Source organism: Salvelinus namaycush, chromosome 8 (assembly GCF_016432855.1).
Source record: "Salvelinus namaycush isolate Seneca chromosome 8, SaNama_1.0, whole genome shotgun sequence".
Taxonomy (NCBI): domain Eukaryota; kingdom Metazoa; phylum Chordata; class Actinopteri; order Salmoniformes; family Salmonidae; genus Salvelinus; species Salvelinus namaycush.
In genome coordinates this window covers 16,268,991-16,277,919 of record NC_052314.1, presented here as the reverse complement: position 1 = coordinate 16,277,919, position 8,929 = coordinate 16,268,991, and the positions used below count along the sequence as shown (strand labels likewise).

At 46.0% G+C, this 8,929-nt stretch overlaps 1 non-coding gene across 1 annotated transcript; it reads right to left on the bottom strand.

Moving 5' to 3' along the window:
* Positions 1-7,211: 7,211 nt before the first annotated feature.
* Positions 7,212-7,282, bottom strand: trnas-uga. Its single transcript has one exon. It is a non-coding gene; the product is annotated as a tRNA-Ser (tRNA).
* Positions 7,283-8,929: the final 1,647 nt, after the last annotated feature.

Sequence of the window (8,929 nt, the reverse complement as noted above, 5' to 3'; positions counted from 1 at the left end):
TCAGAGAGAAGAGAAGGGGGTTTTGGAAGGAAGACTAAGGAACATGGGTCTCTATCGGACCTGGGAAGCTATTCTCACATAAATAAATATGCCACTAACGATCGCTCAGTTGGAAAAGCAATGCATTGTATTTACGTGAAGCTGGCTTCGATAGTTGAGCTGGTGTTGTGAGGCTCTGGTTTGTCCAGTCGATGTCCCCCTCGTCCTTTGTGGAATCTACCGGGTCGTCGTGTGAGAGGTTCACATGGTCTGAGAGGTCCATCTCACTCTGGAGATGCTTCCTCGTCGGTCATTGTTTTCGTACTAGATTTGCGCATATGGTCAGCTGCAGTCTGATATACAGTGGAAGTCGGAAGTTTACATACATTTAGGTTGGAGTCATTAAAACTTGTTTTTCAACCACTCCACAAATTTCTTGTTAACAAACTATAGTTTTGGCAAGTCGGTTAGAACATCTACTTTGTGCATGACACAAGTCATTTTTCCAACAAACAGATTATTTCACTTATAATTCACTGTATCACAATTCTAGTGGGTCAGAAGTTTACATACACTAAGTTGACTGTGCCTTTAAACAGCTTGGAAAATTCCAGAAAATGATGTCATGGCTTTAGAAACTTCTGATAGGCTAATTGACATCATTTGAGTCAATTGGAGGTGTACCTATGGATGTATTTCAAGGCCTACCTTCACACTCAGTGCCTCTTTGCTTGACATAATGGGAAAATCAAAATAAATTAGCCAGGACCTTGTAGTAAAAATTTAAAAAAATTGTAGTCCTCCACAAGTCTGGTTCATCCTTGGGAGCAATTTCCATACGCCTGAAGGTACCTGTCACGCCCTGACCTTAGAGATCCTTTTAATTTTCTATTTGGTAGGTCAGGGTGTGACTGGGGTGGGAAATCTATGTTTACATTTCTTTGTTGGCCGAGTATGGTTCCCAATCAGAGGCAGCTGTCTATCGTTGTCTCTGATTGGGGATCATACTTAGGCAGCCCTTTTACCCACCTTCAGTTGTGGGATCTTGTCTTTTTGTGTTGCAGGTGTTGCACTCCTAGCTTTACGTTCGTTGAGTTGTTGTTTTTTGGTGGAACATTTTATATTAAAGAAAATGTACGCCTACCACGCTGCACCTTGGTCTTCATTTAACGACGGACGTTATAGAAGATCCCACCACCAACGGACCAAGCAGCGTGGTCAGGAGGACTGGACCTGGGAGGGAGCAGGACCCTGGAGGGAGCAGGACCCTGGACAAGGGCCGGGGAGTATCGCTGTCCGAAGGAGGAGATAGAGGCAGCGAAAGCAGAACGGCGACGATACGAGGAGATAGCTCAACGAAGCAAGCACGAGAGGCAGCCCCCCCACCAAAAAATGTGGGGGGGCACACGGGGAGATTGGCGGAGTCAGGGTTCAGACCTGAGCCAACTCCCCGTGCTTACCGTGGGGAGCGTGTGACTGGTCAGGCACCGTGTTATGCGGTGATGCGCACGGTGTCTCCAGTGAGTATTCACAGGCCGGTGCGCTCTGTGCCAGCTCCCCGAATTTGCCGGGCAGAAGTGGGCATCCAGCCAGGACGGGTTGTGCCAGCTCTACGCTCGAGACCTCCAGTGCGCCTCCACGGCCCAGTGTATCCGGTGCCTGCTCCACGCACCAGGCTTCCAGTGCATCTGCCCAGTCCGGTGAGACCTGTTCCGGTTCCACGTACCAGGCCTCCAGTATGTCTCCCCAGCCTGGTAAGCCCTGTTTCAGCTCCACGCACCAGGCTTCCAGTCCGTCTCCTTAGTCCGGTGAGACCTGTTCCGGCTCCACGTACGAAGCCTCTAGTGATGATCCATGGCACGAAGCCTCCAGTGTTGATCCATGGCCCGGAGCCTATAGTGATGATCCACGGCACGAAGCCTCCAGTGATAATCCATGGCCCGGAGCCTCCAGTGATGATCCATGGCACGAAGCCTCCAGTGATGATCCATGGCACGAAGCCTCCAGTGATGATCCATGGCACGAAGCCTCCAGTGATGATCCATGGCCCGGAGCCTGTAGTGATGATCCATGGCACGAAGCCTCCAGTGATGATCCATGGCCCGGAGCCTGTAGTGATGATCCATGGCACGAAGCCTCCAGTGATGATCCATGGCACGAAGCCTCCAGTGATGATCCATGGCCTGAAGCCTGTAGTGATGATCCATGGCACTAAGCCTCCAGTAATAATCCATGGCCCGGAGCCTCCAGTGATAATCCATGGCACGAAGTCTCCAGTGATGATCCATGGCCTGGAGCCTGCAGTGAAAATCCAGGGCACGGAGCCTCCAGCGACGGTCCCCAGTCCGGAGCCTCAGGCGACAGTCCCCAGTCCGGAGCCCCAGGCGACGGTCCCCAGTCCGGAGCCTCAGGCGACGGTCCCCAGTCCGGAGCCCCAGGCGACGGTCCCCAGTCCGGAGCCTCCGGCGACGGTCCCCAGTCCGGAGCCTCCGGCGACGGTCCCCAGTCCGGAGCCTCAGGCGACGGTCCCCAGTCCGGAGCCTCAGGCGACGGTCCCCAGTCCGGAGTCTCCGGCGACGGTCCCCAGTCCGGAGCCTCTGGCGACGGTCCCCAGTCCGGAGCCTAAGGCGACGGTCCGCAGTACGGACCTTCCGGCGACGATCTGCAGTCCAGAGTCTGCACCTTGGTCTTCATTTAACGACGGACGTTATAGTACCACGTTCATCTGTACGAACAATAGTACGCGAGTATAAACACCATGGGACCACGCAGCCATCATACCGCTCAGGAAGGCAGGCACGCAGCCATCATACCGCCCGCTCATCTCTGTCTCCTAGAGATGAATGTACTTTGGTGCGAAGAGTGTGAATCAATCTCAGAACAACAGCAAAGGACCTTGTGAAGATGCTGGAGGAAACAGGTACAAACCATACTTCCAAAGTTGTGGCAAAATGGCTTAAGGACAACAACGTCAAGGTATTGGAGTGGTCATCACAAAGCCCTGACCTCAATCCCATAGAAGATTTGTGGGCAGAACTGAAAAAGTGTGTGCGAGCAAGGAGGCTTACAAACCTGACTCAGTTACACCAGCTCTGTCAGGAGGAATGGGCCAAAATTCACCCAACTTATTGTGGGAAGCTTGTGGAAGGCCACCCGAAACGTTTGACCCAAGTTAAACGATTTAAAGGCAATGCAATCAAATACTAATTGAGTGTATGTAAACTTCTGACCCACTAGGAATGTAATGAAAGAAATAAAAGCTGAAATAAATCATTCTCTCTACTATTATTCTGACATTTCACATTCTTAAAATAAAGTGGTGATCCTAACTGACCTAAAACAGGGAATTTGTACTAGGATTAAATGTCAGGAGTTGTGAAAAACTGAGTTTAAATGTATTTGGCTAAGGTGAATGTCAACTTCCGACTTCAACTGTATGCTAGTTTAGTATGCACTTCTTCTTTAGGTGATAAATAGTTCAGAGTTCATACCATTTCACATGTGGAGCAAGCTCTCACGTTTCCTGGACGGTAGAGTTTAAATTAGCCCTTTTCAACGTGGAGGACAAGTGCTCCTGTTATTTGAAACTGAGGTGACTTTTCGTCACGGAGGATTTTATTCAAGAGTGGAAAAGAGGTTGGTTCATCATTGCCAAGCACTGTCTATTGACTTGGGTGTGGCTACTGACTAAGTTAAACTTTACATGGAGGCCAATTCTCTCATTTTAAAGGTTAACATCACATTACATCATTTCAGAAATAGTTGAATCTTTACTCATTCATTTTATACAAGAATTAGATGTAAGCCTCATAACTGAGGAACCTGTATAAACAGAGTTAGGATAATGTGGCTGTATTGTCTTTCATGAGGTCACAAACATGAAACAAAACGGACCGGGTCATAGCTGGCTTCTCCACGGACCGTTTACACATTCTCCAAAATAGGAATATTGTTCAATTCTCAAATTCTGGGATGTAGTAGAATTTGGCGGGAGAGTTCCTTTGTTCTACTGTGACCCTCTCTCTCCCATACTGCATGGTCAGGGAGACAAGAGTCTCTGCAAGGAATTTACGATGTGGTTGTAAAGTCGTAAAACTGCCCCCCTCCCCTCCTAGCCAATTCACTGAAAGGGTTAGCATCATGACAGTGTGTGTTCATGAGAGTGGGTGCAAGTGTGAATGACTGTGCATTTGTGCAATTGCACAAGTATGAGTGTTAATGTGAGTGCGAGTGTGGATAGGACTGTTTTGTGTCTTTTTCTGTCTGTGAATATGTGTAATCAAGTGCTCTAGTGGCTTTATATGCCCCATCTCTGTCTGCATCTATTCTAATGTGATGCCAAGTGAAGCAAACGAACAATGCCCAGCCCGGGTGAAGTGATGACTCTTGACAGGGGATTGAGGCCAGCTGAGGAAGGCTGAATGCCAAGCAAGATGGCTGCTCTCACTCACTTTCACCCTCTTGCCTCCAAGCTATCTACAGTGAACAAAATATTAACGCAACATGCAAAGTGTTGGTCCCATGTTTCTTGAGCTGAAATAAGAGGCCATACACACAAAAACATCCCTGTTAATGAGCATTTCTCCTTTGCCAAGATAATCCATCCACTTGACAGGTGTAGCATATCAAGAAGCTGATTAAACAGCATGATCATTACACAGGAAACAGCAGAGGGAGCACCCCCCCCCCCCCCATCCACATCAAAGGGACAGCAGTGGAGAAGGTGGAACGTTTTAAGTTCCTCGGCGTACACATCACAGACAAACTGAAATAGTCCACCCACACAGACAGTGTGGTGAAGAAGGCGCAAAAGCACCTCTTCAACCTCAGAAGTCTGAAGAGATTTGGCTTGTCACCCAAAACCCTGATAAACTTTTACAGATGCACAATCGAAAGCATCCTGTTGGGCTGTATCATAGCCTGGTACGGCCCTCAACTGCAACCGCCCTCAACTGCAAGGCTCTCCAGAGGGTGGTGCGGTCTGCACAATGCATCACCGGGGGCAAACTACCTCCCCTCCATGACACCCACAGCACCCGATGTCACAGGAAGGCCAAAAAGATCATCAAGGACAACAACCACCCGAGCCACTGCCTGTTCACACCGCTACTATCCAGAAGGCGAGGTCAGTACAGGTGCATCAAAGCTGGGACTGAGAGACTGAAAAATTACTTATATTTCAAGGCCATCAGACTGTTAAACAGCCTACACTAGCACAGAGAGGCTGGTGCATACGTACAGACTTGAAATCATTGGCCACTTTAATAAATGGAACACTAGTCATTTTAGTAATGCCACTTTAATAATATTTACATATCTGGCATTACTCATCTCATATGTATATACTCTATTCCATACTATCTATACTATCTATTGCATCTTAACCTATGCCTCTCTGCCATTGCTCATCCATATATTTATAAGTATATATTCTTATTCCTTTCCTTTACTTAGATTTGTGTGTATTAGGTTTTTGTTGTGGAATTGTTAGATATTACATGTTAGATATTGCTGCACTATCGGAACTAGAAGCACAAGCATTTCGCTACACTCGCAATAACATCTGCTAACCATGTGTATGTGACCAATACAATTTGATTTGATTGTTATTTGATTTGATTTGATTGTTGACAGGTGCGCCCTTGAGCTTGGGACAATAAAAGGCCACTCTAAAATGTTCAGTTTTGTCACACAACACAATGCCACAGATGTCTCAAGTTTTGAGGGAGCGTGCAATTAGCATGCTGACTGCAGGAATGTCCATCACAGCTGTTGCCACAGAATTGAATGTTAATTTCTCTACTATAAGCCGCCTGGCAGTAAGAATTTGGCAGTACGTCCAACCGGCCTCACAACCGCAGACCACGTGTAACCACGCCAGCCCAGGACCTCCACATCTGGCTTCTTCACCTATGGGATTGTCCGAGACCAGCCACCTGGACAGCTGATGAAACTGTGGGTTTGCACAACCAAAATATTTCTGCACAAACTGTCAGAATCTCACCTTTGATGGCCACTAGCACGCTGGAGAAGTGTGCTCTTCACAGATGAATCCCCGTTTCAACTGTACTGGGCAGATGGCAGACAGCATGTATGGCGTCATGTGGGCGAGTGGTTTGCTGATCAACGTTGTGAACAGAGTGCCCCATGGTGGCAGTGGGGTTATGGTATGGACCGGCATTAGCTACAGACAACAAACACAGTTGCTTTTTATCAATGGCAATTTGAATGCACAGAAATACCGTGATGAGATCCTGAGACCCATTGTCGTGCCATTCATCAATCGCCATCACCTTAGCATGTTTTAGCATGATCATGCATGGCCCCAAGTCTCAAGGAACGGTACACAATTCCTGGAAGCTGAAAATGTCCCAGTTCTTCCATGGCCTGCATACTCACCAGACATGTCACCCATTGAGAATGTTTGGGATGCTCTGGATCGACATGTACGACAGCGTGTTCCAGTTCCCGCCAATATCCAGCAACTTCGCACAGCCATTGAAGAGGAGTGAGACAACATTCCACAGGACACAATAAACAGCCTGATCAACTCTATGCGAAGGAGATGTGTTGCGCTGCATGAGGCAAATGGTGGTTACACCAGATACTGACTGGTTTTCTGATTCATGCCCCTACTTTTTCTTAAGGTATCTGTGACCAACAGATGGATATCTGTTGTCCCAGTCATGTGAAATCCACAGATTAGGGACTAATGAATTTATTTCACTTATTTCTTTATGTGAACTCTAATTCAGTAAAATCTTTGAAGTTGTTGAATGTTGCGTTTGTATTTTGGTTCAGTGTATGTTAAGGTCCTGCACTGTACAGTGCACTCGGTCCCCCTGCCAGAAATCAATGGACGTCCTTATGCAGTTATTAAGCTCCTGCTGTTCATCCTCAATGTCATCATGTTTTTTTCTGGCTGATGATTTACTACCTTCAATTGTTAGCCATTATTCTGCCACATATTATAAGCTATAAAACTCATTTTTGTTTCCAGTTCCTCGACAGGAAATGGAATGAAGGTATTTCAGGGTGGTTGAACAGGTACCATGTATACATAAACAATCAGAGCACTTCACAGAAATCGTGCAGGGCCAAGGATGTTTGCAAGTCATTACATTTGGTAATTGATGAACGCACTTTTCAAGGACAGACATTTACATTTTTGTCATTTAGCAGATGCTCTTATCCAGAGTGACTTACAGTAAGTATTGAGTGCCTACATTTTCATTCTGGTGGGAATCAAACCCACAACCCTGGCATTTCAAGTGCCATGCCCTACCAACTGAGCTACACAGGACATCCAAGTCCATTGAGTTCTTTCCAAATGGATTTTCTACAATAACTTAATAGTAATCAAAGGCTATGAGAGGACATTCTATTTTTTCTGTTTTTATACTGCAAGTTGCCCAGACAACTGTGCAATATATAGCTAGACACACACACCTACTATTTTCCTATACTCTACTACTTCTCTTTGTCTGATGAAGATGTAGGGTTGCACTACTAGTCCGTCGTCATCCCTCCACCATGTCTGTGTTGATGTTGTGTAACGGGTCTGGGCCTGTCCCCAGAGATAGTTGATCAACTCTTGGGGATTAGGGAGAGGATGTTCATTTAAGAGTCCTACTGCCGGTGGCTGCGCCTACATGCCTCAGATGCTTATTTACTGTACCACAGCCCAGTCCTCTGTTTCCCTGTCTCTGTCTCTAGACGACCCTCTGTCACTAACTACAACGCTACTCGCCTTGTCCCGCCTGCCCACACCCACATCTGGAAAGCACAGCCGCCCCAGTGGACAAAAACTGTTTGAATCAACATTGTTTCCACGTCATTTCAAAGTCATCAATGTAAGTCATCAATATAAGTCATCAATGTAAGTCATCAATGTAAGTCATCAATATAAGTCATCAATGTAAGTCATCAATGTAAGTCATCAATGTAAGTCATCAATGTAAGTCATCAATGTAAGTCATCAATGTAAGTCATCAATGTAAGTCATCAATATAAGTCATCAATGTAAGTCATCAATGTAAGTCATCAATGTAAGTCATCAATATAAGTCATCAATGTAAGTCATCAATGTAAGTCATCAATGTAAGTCATCAATATAAGTCATCAATGTAAGTCATCAATGTAAGTCATCAATGTAAGTCATCAATGTAAGTCATCAATGTAAGTCATCAATGTAAGGGCATTTCGTCTTATTTTTTTACCCTTATTTTTTAACCTACCCTTATTTTTTAACCTAAATCCAATGATATGGTGAAATGTTTTGTTGATGTCACAGTGAATTCACGTTAGTTGACAACTCAGCCAAATGCAAATCAAAACTAGACGTTGAACTGTGCCTAGTGGGACAGGTGTCTCAACCCTCTAAATTTACAAATGGCCCAGAGTGAAATCTGACACTCTGGAGGTAATTTACGAACACACCCTTTATAGCATGTAAGAAAATATTTATTGCATTGAGTCATTTCGGAGTTGAATTATGTCCTTTATATTGTGGGAAAGAATATTGCTCCAAAAGGTTTTTAATAACAACCGAGAGAAGAAACCACAGTGAGGGGATAATGAAAGAGCTACTATTTAGCTGGAGGTTGGTAGTTAGTAAGATATCACAATTGGGTGCACAGCCTAGGAGTTTGGTAGTTGGTAAGATAACGCCATTGGGTGCACAGCCTAGGAGTTTGGTAGTTGGTAAGATAACGCCATTGGGTGCACAGCCTAGGAGGTTGGTAGTTGGTAAGATAACACCATTGGGTGCACAGCCTAGGAGGTTGGTAGTTGGTAAGATAACGCCATTGGGCGCACAGCCTAGGAGGTTGGTAGTTGGTAAGATAACGCCATTGGGTGCGCAGCCTAGGAGGTTGGTAGTTGGTAAGATAACGCCATTGGGTGCACAGCCTAGGAGGATGGTAGTTGGTAAGATAACGCCATTGGGTGC